Here is a 15,550-nt window from a genome sequence, read left to right as displayed (position 1 = left end):
TTCAAAAACTATTTAGTGAGTAGTGAGATATTACAAAAAAAAAGTCACACGAAAACCCCATATACTGTACAGTGATCCCTCGCTATATCGCGCTTCGCCTTTCGCGGCTTCACTCTATCGCGGATTTTATATGTAAGCATATTTAAATATATATCGCGGATTTTTTGCTGCTTCGCGGATTTCTGAGGACAATGGGTCTTTTAATTTCTGGTACATGCTTCCTCAGTTGGTTTGCCCAGTTGATTTCATACAAGGGACGCTATTGGCAGATGACTGAGAAGCTACCCAACTTATTTTTCTTTCTCTCTCTTGCGCTGACTATCTGTGATCCTGACGTAGGGGGTGTGAGCAGGGGGGCTGTTCGCACACCTAGACGATACGGATGCTCGTCTAAAAATGCTGAAAGATTATTTTCACGTTGCTACCTTCTGTGTGCAGCTTTTAAGTATGCTGCACGGTGCTTCGCATACTTAAAAGCTCAAAGGGCACGTATTGATTTTTCAGTTTGTTTTTCTCTGTCTCTCTCTCTCTCTCTCTCTCTCTGCTCCTGACGGAGGGGGTGTGAGCTGCCACCTTCAACAGCTTTGTACCGGCGGTGCGTCGCATACTTAAGCCAAACAGCCCTATTGATTTGTTTGCTTTCATCTCTGTTTCCTTTGAAGAGGAAGATATGTTTGCATTCTTTTAATTGTGAGACAGAACTGTCATCTCTGTCTTGTCATGGAGCACAGTTTAAACTTTTGAAAAAGAGACAAATGTTTGTTTGCAGTGTTTGAATAACGTTCCTGTCTCTCTACAACCTCCTGTGTTTCTGCGCAAATCTGTGACCCACGAATGACAATATAAAAATAACCATATAAACACATGGTTTCTACTTCACGGATTTTCTTATTTCGCGGGTGGCTCTGGAACGCAACCCCCGCGATGGAGGAGGGATTACTGTACATGAATGTCAGGTCTAGATACAGTGCTGTTGCAACAGTATGGAATCAGGTCAGCAAGCACATTGCATTTCTTTTGTAGAAAGCAAACACATACCATGCAATTGGATTAGAAAACATTAGTAGCAGACATTTTGTGCTGTGTATTTGATGACACTAGAGCAGCTTTCTTAAAATTTTTAATCTGAGGACCCACATTAAAACATTAATACCGTACTGGGACCCAAGTAGAGGATTATTATCATGATTACTAGAGAGCCATAAACAGACAAATAACAATGGCCATATAATAAAAAGTAAAGGTTTTTCTTTCCTTTCATGCATACTTCTTACATGAATAATACTGAAAGAGAAAATTGGGAAAGAAATGTATGATTAAAACAATACTTCATCTATCCATTTTCCACACCCTCTTATCCAGAGCAGGTTCATGGGGCAGCAGTAGCTTATCCCAGCAAGCGTAGGGGGCAAGTCAGGAACAACACCTGGTTAGGGCAACAGTCCATCGCAGAGTGAACAAACACATACACACGGGTAAGTTTAGCACCAGTCCAATTAACCTGCATGTCTTTGGACTGTGTGAGGAAACCAAAGAACCCAGAAGAAACCCATGTGCAAACAGGTAGGACATACAAACTTCATACAGGGAACACCTGGGGCTTGAACCCTGAGGTATAGCACGACCAGCAGAAATGCTTAGTGTAAGATTTAGTAAAACTAAGAGAAAAACATTCTTGGGATGAAGGAATATGATTTCTGAAAGGATAGTATAAAAGGACCCTTAACTTTGTCACTTGACTCATGGCACCTAGCTAACTAGTAGTTATATACCATATCTTAAATAAGTTCCACCAATAACAATACATTTTTCTAAATGAGTTCTCAAATCTTATAATATACCCCAGTTTATACTATACTCAATTAACCAAAAAAATAAGCTGAATTATTTTTAAAAAATGTATGCTCTAATTGTATTGTATATGGTTGATCTTGTTGAATAATTCAGCAAGCAGTCCAGTTTGAAATGTTTACAGTAGCTCTACTCACTGACATCATGCTAAATGCCCACTGCTTGTCTCAAGATTTTCATATTTTCTCGTGTTTTCATGGTTCTCAGTGGTCTATTAAACACCTCATTCACACTATCAATAGATGAACATTTATCAAGCCCCTTTAAAATAGTGTTACATGTGGCAATTCTTAGTTGCGGAAACACATTAAATTTAATCTAAAATCTTCTTTGCCCCTCTGTTACATATGTATTCAATGTACGCGATAATTGTAAATATATGATGAGGCACCACCCAGTTGTACATGGCTACTGAAACTGCATTCACTGTACAAAAACAATACACTACCCTTACCCTATTCACTCTTCCTTCATAACATCCTGAACAACAACAACAACAACAACATTTATTTATATAGCACATTTTCATACAAAAAGTAGCTCAAAGTGCTTTACATAATGAAGAGAAGAAAAATAAAAGAAAAAATAAGAAATTAAAATAAGACAACATTAGTTAACATAGAAAGGAGTAAGGTCCGATGGCCAGGGTGGACAGAAAAAACAAAACAAAACTCCAGAAGGCTGGAGAAAAAAATAAAATCTGTAGGGGTTCCAGGCCATGAGACCGCCCAGTCCCCTCTGGGCATTCTACCTAACATAAATGAAATAGTCCTCTTTGTAGTTCGGGTTTTTCACGGAGTCACTTGATGCTGATGGTCATACAGACTTCTGGCTTTTAATCCATCCATCATTGTTGGAACATCATGGTGCTTTGGGTAGATGGTGGTGCCGCACGCCACCACCAACAGGACACCGGAAAAGGAAACAGAAGAGAGAGTAGGAGTTAGTTCAGATTTTGAATGAATAGTTATTATAATGAATTGGATATACAGAGTATCAGGATTAAATTTCAGTGAAGTTATGAGAAGGCCATGTTAAAATAATGTGTTTTCAGTAGTTTTTTAAAGTGCTCCACTGTATTAGCCTGGCGAATTCCTATTGGCAGGCTATTCCAGATTTTAGGTGCATAACAGCAGAAGGCCGCCTCACCACTTCTTTTAAGTTTTGCTCTTGGAATTCTAAGGAGACACTCAGTTGAGGATCTGAGGTTACGATTTGGAATATAAGGTGTCAGACATTCCGATATATAAGCCGGGGCGAGATTATTTAAAGCTTTATAAACTATAAGCAGAATTTTAAAGTCAATTCTGAATGACACAGGTAACCAGTGTAGTGACATCAAAACTGGAGAAATGTGTTCGGATTTTCTTTTCCTGGTAAGGATTCTAGCAGCTGCATTCTGCACTAGTTGCAAACGATTGATGTCTTTTTTGGGTAGACCTGAGAGGAGTGCGTTACAGTAATCTAGCCGACTGAAAACAAACGCATGAACTAATTTCTCTGCATCTTTCGATGATATAAGAGGTCTAACTTTTGCTATGTTTCTTAGGTGAAAAAATGCTGTCCTAGTGATCTGATTAATATGCGACTTAAAATTCGGTTACCCCTAAGCTTTTTACCTCCGATTTGACTTTTAATCCTAATGCATCCAGTTTATTTCTAATAGCCTCATTGTATCCATTATTGCCAATCACTAAGATTTCGTTTTTTTTCTTTATTTAATTTGAGAAAGTTACTATTCATCCATTCTGAGATACAAGTTAGACATTGTGTTAGCGAATCAAGAGATTTGGGGTCATCAGGTGCTATTGATAAATACAGCTGTGTGTCATCAGCATAGCTGTGGTAGCTCACGTTGTGCCCTGAGATAATCTGACCTAATGGAAGCATGTAGATTGAGAAGAGCAGTGGACCCAGGATAGAGCCTTGTGGAACACCATATAGAATATCATGTTTCTTTGAGTTATAATTACCACAACTAACAAAGAATTTTCTCCCTGCCAGGTAGGATTCAAACCAATTTAAGACACTGCCAGAGAGGCCCACCCATTGACTAAGGTGATTCTTAAGAATATTATGATCAATGGTGTCAAATGCGGCACTCAGATCTAAGAGGATGAGAACAGATAAATGACCTCTGTCTGCATTTACCCGCAAGTCATTTACTACTTTAACGAGTGCAGTTTCTGTGCTGTGATTTGTTCTAAAATCTGACTGAAATTTATCAAGAATAGCATGTTTATTGAGGTGCTCATTTAACTGTATAATGACTGCCTTCTCTAGAATTTTACTTAAGAAAGGCAGGTTAGAGATGGGTCTATAATTTTCAAGAGCAGAGGGATCGAGATTATTTTTCTTAAGTAGGGGTTTAACTACCGCAGTCTTAAGACAGTCTGGGAAGACCCCCGTATCTAATGACGAATTTACTATGTCAAGAACATTATCAATTAGCACGCCCGATACTTCTTTGAAAAAAATTGTTGGTATTGGGTCAAGGGCACAGGTGGAGGGTTTCATTTGAGAAATTATTTTATGTAAATCAGGTAAATCTATCCTAGTGTTTATTATGGGGTACTGGGGTTTAGGAGGATCCTTAGTGTTGGGGAGATATACTATGTTATTTCTAATATCATTAATTTTTTGATTGAAAAATACAGCGATAGCCTCACAGGTTTTACTGGAAGTACTTAGGAGGCATTCCTTTGAGTTACCTGGGTTTAACAGATGATCAATTGTCGAAAATAAGACTCTGGGATTACTAGCATTGTTATTTATAATCTTAGAGAAATAGCAGCGCCTCTCAAGACGGACTGTGTTATTGTATTCTGTTATTTTAACTTTTAATATTTCATAGTCAATAGTTAGTTTAGTTTTCCTCCATTTACGCTCAGCTCTACGGCATGTTCTCTTTAAATCAGACACTCTTTGGGTCTTCCATGGTATAACAATGCTAGAAGATTTTTTAACTGTCTTTTCAGGTGCAACTAAGTCAACAGCAGCCCTCACTTTAGTATTAAATCTTTCCACCTTACTATTTACATTCTCCTCGCTATTATAGTTGGCACTATAAACGGACTGATTGGTTAGAATGTTTGAAAGTTTTAAAGCTGCTGAAGAGTCAAAGAAGCGTTTTTTAACAATATGCTTCTCATGAGTGTTTTCTATCATTATTTCTATATTAAAGAGTAGAAGAAAATGGTCTGATAGACCAATATCAATGACCTGCTTTATATCAACTTTTAGTCCTTTAGTAATTACTAAGTCTAACGTATGACCTGCTTTATGTGTAGGCTGATTAACGAGCTGTCTCAAATCAAAAGAGTCCAGGAGGTTCATAAATTCTTTTACTTTTTGGTCACATTGATTATCTATATGAAAATTAAAGTCGCTGACTATTAAGAGTGTGTCATAGTTCGTAATTAAGATTGACATCAAGTCAGAGAATTCCTCAAAGAAAGACGCGTTGAATTTTGGAGGTCTATACACGGATAATACTAGAACGTGAGAATCTCCCTGAATAATAATGGCGAGATACTCAAAAGACTTGAATTTACCAAAACTGATATTTTTACATTTTAACCTGCTTGAGTAAATGTTTGCTAGTCCTCCACCTCTCTTTCCTTTGCGATCAGCACGAGTAAAACTGTAATCCGGAGGCGCAGATTCGATTAAAACAGCTGCGCCATCTGAGCTAAGCCACGTTTCACTTAGTGCAAAAAAATCTATTTTTTTATCACTAATAAGATCGTTGATAAAAAACGTCTTGTTAGTTAAAGCTCTAATATTTAATAGTGCCATATTCAATGTTTCGGAGGAGCAGAGATGAATACTATGTGCGTTATTGATATATGGAACAGGAATTAAGTTATTTTTATTAGCGCCGCTCTGCGTGTATTTTTTGTTTAATCTATGATCTGTTTTTATAGTTTTAATACATTGTTCATCTAAAGTAGTAACTTTAATTAAATTATTGGTGTTTATGCCGTATTGCCTAGATTTTCTATGTGCATTAAGATTGGTTATTACAGTATTTATGTTGTGCACTTTTATGGAAGATTTTATTAAACAATTATCATGACCAAGCACAGGAGTGGCATTTCGGAAGGGGTTAAAAGCAGAGATAGATAGTCAAGATAAACGAATTACCTTGGATATGTTTTCGGAGAGGAACCAGGCGCCGAAGCTATTCGGATGCAGGCCATCTCGCTTGAAAAAACGCGGTCTTTCCCAAAAGAGGTCCCAGTTGTTGATGAACCCGATGTCTTGACTCTTGCAGAAGCCCTGCAGCCAGATGTTTAAACCAAGCAGACGACTATAGTACTCGTTTGATTGTCTGACGAGAGGGAGTGGACCCGAGATGAATATCTTTGCCGATGGGGTCCTCTCCTTTGTGTCTTTAATTAATGCAGTGAAGTCTGCCTTGAGGATCTCGGACTGTCAGTGCCTTATGTCGTTTACGCCAGCATGTAAACCAATTGCTCCAACTGCCCTGTTCTTGTAGATCGCCGGCGCACGTCTTGTCACATCTCGGACACGAGCACCGGGAAAACAAGAAACAAAAGATTTTCTATTAGGGCAAGTGATATTGAGGTTCCTAACAATAGAATCACCTACCACTATTACATCACCAGGAGCTGAAGGCGAACTGGGGACGCTTAGAGGGTCAAACCGGTTCTGCGTTACGATGCTTGCCTGTGCCGATGGAGGTGTTCTGGCCTTGAACCCCTGCCTGCATTGCTGAAATACACCGAGGTCATCATCGGTGTTGCTCCTACGAGGCGCGGGGGTAAAGGTGACTTGAGCGGCACAACGCGGGGTTGATGTTATGCTGATAACAGATGGCGAGGACGGTTTATCCAACAGCCGAGCCTTCAGATCTCTGAGGTATCTTCGTCTGGACAGAAGTTTCTGAATCTGTTCATCGAGTGCCTGGAGTTCCTCGACTACAATTTCAACGTGATTCACCTCACTATCGGCCATTGTCCGCTTCTGTTTCTGCTTCCGCTTCCGCTTCGTGCCCTAGGAAGAATGAGAGAGAGATAGGTTAGCAATGAGAGAGAGAGCTAACGTCACACCCTTGTACTGCATCTATTATTTTAATTTTAATTCAACTTTTCAGTTTCTCGCTGTGGTCCCTTCAACTCCGAAGATCATCTGTCATTTCTTACTCTCTCCCTTTCTTATACGTGTTGTCACACACGTGCGAGTAGGAGACAGCTAAAGGGTGTGAGTAAGTGTAATAAAACATCTGACCAGGGGGCGGCGGAGTGCGCTGACTGTCTTTGTCAGTTCCTTACAGACCTTTCCCGGGAAATCCTGAAAGGTTCCGGCGCCTCAGAAGACGTCACTTCCGAAGCTAGCCCCTTTACTGACGTCACTTCCGAAGCCGGCTCCTTTGCTGACATCACTTCTGGTTCCGGCCATTTTTATTACATCATTTCCTTTCCAGACCTTTAAAGCCTACATCTTGGGCTACTGTAGACAGTTCTGTCTTGGACTCTGTGAGATGTACATCGTACTTGTGATCCTAAAAACCCTTTTGCAGCTGGGAAAAACAATATACGGGTGGCTGCCCCAAACCTTTATAATGTCTTGGACTCATAATTATTACAGTGTCTTTACTGTTACTCTTCTCATTTTGTTTGTTTCTAGGTTATGAGATGTGAGGTTAGGAATACTATTATATTTTTGTGCCACAGAAACAAAAGCTGTATGTGATATGTCAATGGCATTGTTTCACATACTGCTGCAATAAATACTACACCAGCTACTGTGTGTAATATCATTTAACACAGAACTCTCAGTTGAATGAACTTTCCTAATTTTACTACACACTTATGTGGCAACGCATCACAGACATGTCCACAACACAAATTGGGTCTCAGCCCATACAGTAGTTTAAGAAACACTGAGCTAGAATGTTGGGGTAGAATGAGCAGAATGAGTTAATATTGTCAATATGATTCAAAATGCAGCCCTTTATCTGGCGAAATGTGGACTGTCCCAACAAGAGACACAGCAGAGGATAAAACATTAAAAAGGAGTATCAAAGCAATTCTACAGGGTAGACCTGAACATTCGATATCTGCACCCTATAGTAAGTACAAACCGTTCGTTACGTTACATAATCTTCTCAAATTTTCTTAATCCAGTTTAGAGTTTCAAGGGGGATGAACCTTTCCCCAGTAGCATCATGCATAAGACCAGGCTAGTTTACACACACACTCACACAAGGACAGTAATACAGAGCCAAATTATTTTGTTTTTCTTTTTTGTGATCAAATATTTACTAAACAATCAAATGGTAAGTTCAAAAGTTAGATCTAGTAAAAAATAAAATAAACATTAAATGGGATAAATGCTACAAAAAAATGACCAATGGAGCCCATTTCAAACAAAATGCCTTGAAGGGCAAAAAGAAAGACAGAAAAGCAGAGTGAAAAACTTACACCGACAAAGGGAGAACATTTAAATTCTGCACAGACAACAACAAAGTGCAAGATTTGAAATCAGGATGCTGGAACTGTGCCCTAATAACTCTAACCACTATGCAAGCAAGTGTAGTTGGTATTGAACACAATTTTGATGGAGGAAGCCAAAATTCTAATCACAAATCTCTTGCAACCTTACTGCTTCTAAAAGCTGCTGAAATGTATCTGTGAAACCTTTCTATTGAATTAAAGAAAGAACCAATGTGAACAGATGTCAACAAAGTCATTCAGTCTTAGAGGAATTTTTGCTTATATTTATTCTTCTTGGAATGTAAACAAACACGATACAATGAAAATGAATAAACAGAACTTATAGAAAAGGTTTCAACTGCAAACATCAACGCTGCAATCAGGGAAGTAAGCAACATTGTTATTTAATATGAATGGTTGCATTCTCTAGTATTGTTCATTGTTGATAGGATCATCATCAAAGCTAATTTAAGCAATATTTACTTTAAGCATTAGAATGTCACCTGTCCCACAAGGAAAACAAACACTTTGAATCGTGGTTACACCCCAGTAAAAGATATGTGCCATCTGCCACATCCCTCGACTTGGAGAGTCATCTCTAGTACTTCCGCTTCCAGCTTATAAGCAGAGAATGAAGTGGAAGGAACCATTAAGAAAAGTGGTTTAGTGCTGGACTAAAGAGGCTCAGGAAAAACTGAGATTCCTTAACAGATCTGGGTAAGTATATAACCAAATTGTAACTATTTGACATATTTCCTAATGAGAAACCCTAGATCACCAGTGACATCTGTAATTTACTGAAGGCTTGGAGCAATGTATTTCAAAGTGGAGATATGGATACATATAATAAAAGCAGATGTAAGCTCAGGAATAAAATTAACGTTGCTAAACATCAGTTAAGGGATACCCTGGGGACTCAGTAGAACAGCTTTCATGGTGTAAATTACCTGTTGAATGCTTTATAGATGCTACCATATTACAATTTAATGCTTAATCCAATTTAATGTACTTTTTTCTCCACGATAAACTTAATAACTTTCTGTACCTCTTGCACAATCATCTGCAGAACTCTTCCTTTAACATCCAAAAGGTGCCCAGCCCTGATGGAATTTTAGGACACACTTTAAAACACCACAGCAAACAATTACCTGATGTTTTCACAGACATCTTCAGTATGGTTCCCACATGGTTCAGAAAGACAGAAATTAACACTTTGCCAAAGAAAGACAAAAGTGGACTGTGGAGCAGAAGCACTGACTCCTGTTGTGAGGAAATGCTTTGAAAGGCTTGAAGTAGGATACATTACAAATTATATTCCAGAAATTTTGGACAACCATCAGTTTTCATATTGTCATAAATTTTATATATCAACCAGGGTCCCCCTCCCCCCCAAACGACAGGGGTCCAGCTGTTGTTCTTATGTCTGTTTTGTTCATTTTTTATTCCTTTGTTTAAGTTACAGTTGTTGGTCATTTAGATTCTATTTATCTGTTGTCAAATAAATAGATAAGAGTCAGAAAAAGATTTGGGGCAGCCTCCCATATACTTGACACCTGGCTGCAAAATAGTAAATCAGTTGCACAATTGCGTACAGATTCAAGTCAAGAACAGAACTGACTTGAAGGAGGCAAAGATGGTGGTTTTATGGAAAGGCAGAGGAAGTGATATCATCAGGGTCAGGACCAGAAGTTACTTCATCAGGTTCAGGCGGAATTTCCCATAACTGGTCTGCTGAGGAAAGAGATGGATTAGTGCACTCCACCACCCCCTGGTCTGGTGTGGAATTACCCTCATTTGACCCCTTTAACTGCCTCCCATGTGCACGTGTGTGACACTGTGTAACTTGTCCTAGTTACCACGTGATTCCACAAGAGGAGAAGCTTTCTGTCTATCATCATCAAGACACTGCCCTCAGCCTTATAAATACTTGACAAGCTGCGGTCCCTGGTGGTTCATTGAATGCACTTTGGAGTTGATGTGTTTTGTTAATTACTGTGCTCTTTTTTCTGAATTACTGGATTTTAAACATTATGCTATGTTTTTGACTTTGTTTGCTGTATTTGAAATTGGGACTTGTTTTGCCTTGGATTGCCTTTTCATGCATTCTCTGATGTGCCTTTGTTCTCTTCAGAGATTCATTGTTTAACAGAGCCTTTTTCAGAAACAAATCTTTTTATTGTTACAATTCTTTGTTGCTCTTTTTGTGTGAGTTGCTAGCGTTGATGGTTTCTGCCTCTAGTGGGCATTTTGAGCAATTAATAGGACTTTTGTGCACTGGGACTGTCGAGATCATAGCAATAACTGGTTCACGTTCTATGTCAGAGTAATTTTTATAGACTACAGTTCAGCATTTAACTCTGTTCTACCATATAGGCCAATCACTAATCTCTGAGATTTGGGACTAAATGCCTATTTCTGCAGCTGGATTTTGGACTTCCTAAATGGCAGAAACTAGTATGTTGGTTGCATCACTTCCTCCACAATGATCATTAACAAAGGCACTCCATGGATTAATGTGCTGAGTCATCTGCTGTACTCTGTACCTATGACTGTATGGCCAGACATGGCTCTAGCTCCTTTCATAAATTTACTGATGACACAACCATTGTAGCAGAGATTACCAACAATGATGAGATGGCTAACATCAAAAGGTTTTGCTTTCTGACACAGAAGTCCCAGGACAATATTCTGTTGTTTATTGTCAGCAAAATTAAGGCACTGGGTGGTATGTGGTACTAATGGATGCCTAGCTCTGCTTTTGCTAGAAATATTTTCATTATTAACTGCCCATGCCACTAAAACTGTGATAAAAAACATATTAGCTATGATTTACCCTTCTTAACTTTAGATTATGACTACTCCATCACGAAGACCCTACTTATCCCATTCCAGTTTAGTAATGAAGTCATCCCAAGCTGAAGACGGCACAAATTAAGACCCCATCTGTCCCCTCATACCCTCTTTCTTGAAGAGATCAAAAATTTTGTGTTGAAACAGAAAATTTCTTTACATGGTATGATCCATCATAACCACACCAAGGTCCAGGTTTGAATGAACCCACTGAAAACAGATTTCAAATTACTGCAAAAAGAATGTCAAAACTAACCAGTACACTATGAAGATTTCCAGTATCAATAAGGAATCAAGGCCCTATTAGCAAACTTCATAGAGATGTAGGACCATTATCGCTGGAACAATTTGAGATTAATTGGGGTTAGCATTAGGAAGAAAACAATACAATGGCCTTTGTCTGTCACTGGGTGAAAGAAATAGGAGTCATTACCTTTTTAGGTCTTTTCTGCACATATCAAAGATTCATTCAGTCACAAGCACTTTTTTTCACATTTCACTTTAGATAAACAAAGCTTGGGCGGCACGTTGGTGCAGTGGTAGCGCTGCTGCCTCGCAGTTAGGAGACCCGGGTTTGCTTCCCGGGTCCTCCCTGCGTGGAGTTTGCATGTTCTCCCCGTGTCTGCGTGGGTTTCCTCCGGGTGGTCAGGTTTCCTCCCACAGTCCAAAGACATGCAGATTAGGTGCATTGGTGATCCTAAATTGTCCCTTGTGAGTGTGTGTGTGTGTGTGTGTGTGTGTGGATGCGTGTGTGTGTGTGTGTGTGTGTGTGTGTGTGTGTGTGCCCTGCGGTGGGCTGGCACCCTGCCCGGGGTTTGTTTCCTGCCTTGCGCCCTGTGTTGGCTCCAGCAGACCCCTGTGACCCTGTAGTTAGGATATAGTGGGTTGGATAATGGATAGATGGATGGATAATCAAAGCTTGTTGATGATTTTAATTTTGTTCTCTCATTTTGTTTAAATAACCATTCTGTCAGAGAATTCCCTTCTGGACCCAGAAAGGGCTATTCACTCTCCCCACCACTCTTTATTGTCTTGTTAGAGCCTCTCAAGACTGCACTACATCTCTCAATCTAAATGACTGCTATATTGGATACATATATTCCTCAAAGATTCTTCTTCTGATGATGTTCCACTTTTAATTCACATGTTGATGTTCCCCATGTCCTTAACTGGTTTAACTTCTAAAAAGCCCTGTCTGGCTACAAGACTAAATGGTATAAATCTGCTGTTTTTCCATTGAATTTAACTAGACATCATCCTTCATTTCCATCCTTCATTCCTTGGAAGATATCTTTCAGATACTAAGAGTTGGATTTCTATGCTACAACTCAGGAGGTTAGTGCTGCCAGTTTTCACCATGTCCTCAAGTGTATTACAGATTCCATTTCTCTCTCTCTGATTTTGAACTATACTATTCTGCATTTACCCTTAGGCCAACCTGGAGCTGGATCAATCCTCCTCAAAATCCCTATTACTGGGATATCATAGAAACAAAATACATCTCCCACATTGTACAGCATTTTTTCCTTTCCCTTCTGATAAAATTAAGTACTTCTCTCCTATTGTGTCTTATGTCATCAAACAGTGAAATTATTATTTAATTAATTAAATTTCAGTAATCCCATGCAATTCATGGGAGTTAGAGACATTCACTATGCAATCAAATCAGATTGGCTGCCAAGATAAAGATGCGTGACATCCCCCAGACAAAGTACATAGTTCAGTAGTTCATTAGTGGGCTGTAACTTTTTTTAAAGTTTTAATTATATTAAATTTATGTGTACACATATACAGTAATTGTAAAAGACAGAAATTAGTAATTTTGCAGAGACAATAGAAATCCAACAAAGGCAGGCTCTGCATTCAGAACTCAACCTCTTGACAACTAAAGAAACTGAATAACTCATTATTAAATCAAGACATCATTACTATGAACATGGAGAGAAAGCTAATGAGCTCTTAGCTCAACAAATCCACAAGCAAGAAGTTCGCAATACAATCCCAGCAAACACCAACACAAACGGAGACAAAATCATTGACCATAAAAAATATAATACACACATTTAGAGACTACTACAAGTTATTATATTCTACTGAGTTTAAAGAAGACAAGACACAATCTAATGCATTTCTGGATGCATTACAGATATACCACAAATAGATACTCTTAGTGCAGAGTAATTGGATAAACCATTGGCACTATCAGAATTACTAGATGCTATAAAGTCACTTCAGAGTGGGAAAGCAACAGGCCCCAATGGCTACCCTGTCGAATTTTATATGAAATTCTCAACTCAGCTAGCTCCCCTTTTATTAGCAACATTCACAGAAGCTAGAGACAATAAAAATTTTACCTCAAACTTTTCACCAAGCATTAATCACTGTCTTTCCTAAACAAAATAAGGGCTTATTACAATGTGCATCATACAGACCAATTTCATTTCTGAATGATGATGTTTAAGATACTATCCAAAGTCCTAGCTAGAAGGATGGTGAAAGTGCTGCCTTCGGTAATATCACAAGATCAAACTGGATTTATAAAAGGCTGACACTTAGCTTCCAATCTTCGATGCCTGTTTAATGTAATATATTCACCCGCAAAGTCAAACACCCCAGAGATATTATCCTTGGATGCAGAAAAAGCATCTGATATGATTGAATGGAACTACCTTTTCGCTGCATTGGAGAAATTTGGGTTTGGCCTGAACATTTGTGCATGGATCAAACTACTGTATACCAATCCAGAAGTTTCAGTTTGTATTAACAACATTTGTTCAGACTACTTTTATCTAGAACGTGGTACCAGACAAGGATGCCCCTTGTCACCACTGCTATTCGCAATCACCATTGAACCACTGGCAGTTCACTGTCGAAATGCTTATCAGATAAGGAAGATTATAGGAGAAGGACTTGAACAAAAAACTTCTCTATATGCGGATGATATGGTACTGTATATATCAGATCCACAACATACTGTGCCTGCAGTCCTAACAGCACTAAGAGAATTTCAAAAGATTTCTGTTCTCAGAATTAATTTGACTAAAAGTGTGCTCTTTCCAGTGAATTCTCAAGCACACAATATTAGATTGGACAACCTTCCCTTCTATCATTGCAGATCAGTTTAAATATCTAGGGGTAAACATCACAAGTAAACATAAAGCTCTTTATCAACAAAATTTTGTCGTCTGTATGGAAAAAATTAAGCAAGACTTACATAGATGATCAACCCTTCATCTCACTTTAGCTGGAAGAATTAACATTGTTAAGATGAATATCCTTCCTAAGCTTCTCTTTTTATTTCAAAACATTCCAATATTCATTAATAAATCATTTTTTAAGAAATTAGATTCAACCATAACCTCATTTATTTGGAATTCAAAACATCCACGTATCCAAGAGCGACCCTACAAAGTCCTAAGGCAGAAGGTGGCATGGCTCTACCTAAATTTCAGTTTTATTACTGGGCAGCAAACATACAAGCTATAAAAACCTGGACATGGACACAAATAGATGAACATACACAGGCTTGGTCCGCAATAGAAATAAAATCCTGAAGTACTTCTTTACATTCTTTGATTTGTGCCCCAATAAATGCAAGTTATCGCCAATATACTAACAACCCAATGGTGCTTCACTCACGCAGAATATGGAACCAATTGAAGGAAGCATTTCAAGATAGAGAAGCTTTTATCTGTGGCATCTCTCCAGGAGAACCACTTTTTTCCACCCTCTCAAACATATGCAGTTTTTAATATCTGGAAAACATTTAGGATTAAATAACTTAGAGATCTGTACATAGACAACATCTTTGCATCCTATGAACAGTTACATTCCAAATTTAACTTTCCAGCAACACATTTCTTTCACTACCTTCAAATTAGAAACTTTGTTAAACAGAACCTGCCCAATTTTCCTCACCTCCCACCTCCCTCTATGTTGGAAAAAATATTGATCAGTCTTGAGGATTCAGCATTACTATAATATATAAAGCCATTTTACAGTCCCTCCTTTTCAAAGATCCAAGAGGACAGTGGGAAAAGGATCTCTCACTCAACATATCAGAAAAGGAGTGGAAGGTAGCAATGCAGAGAATTCACTCGAGGTCCATATGTGCAAAGCATACAATTATTTAACTTAAAATTATATATCGAGCGCATTTGTCTCATTTAAAATTGTCCAAAATGTTTCCAGGGCAAGATCCAACCTGTGAACGCTGCAATCAAGTTCTGGCCTCACTGGGTCACATGTTTTGGGCCTGCACCAAATTAACATCATTCTGGACAAAATTTTTAAATGCCTCTCAGACAGCCTTGGTGTCACAATCCCTCCTAATCCACTAATAGCTGTGTTTGGTGTTCTTCCAAATGGGCTTAAAGTGGAGAAGGACA

The 15,550-nt window shown here is 38.6% G+C and overlaps 1 protein-coding gene across 1 annotated transcript in view; it reads right to left on the bottom strand.

Annotated features, from left to right (window-relative positions):
• Positions 1–15,550, bottom strand: part of gad3 (glutamate decarboxylase 3) — a 212,635-nt gene that overhangs the window by 196,289 nt on the left and 796 nt on the right. The window lies entirely within an intron of this gene.

Source organism: Erpetoichthys calabaricus, chromosome 6 (genome assembly GCF_900747795.2).
Source record: "Erpetoichthys calabaricus chromosome 6, fErpCal1.3, whole genome shotgun sequence".
NCBI lineage: Eukaryota > Metazoa > Chordata > Cladistia > Polypteriformes > Polypteridae > Erpetoichthys > Erpetoichthys calabaricus.
This window is presented reverse-complemented; position numbering and strand designations above follow the sequence as displayed.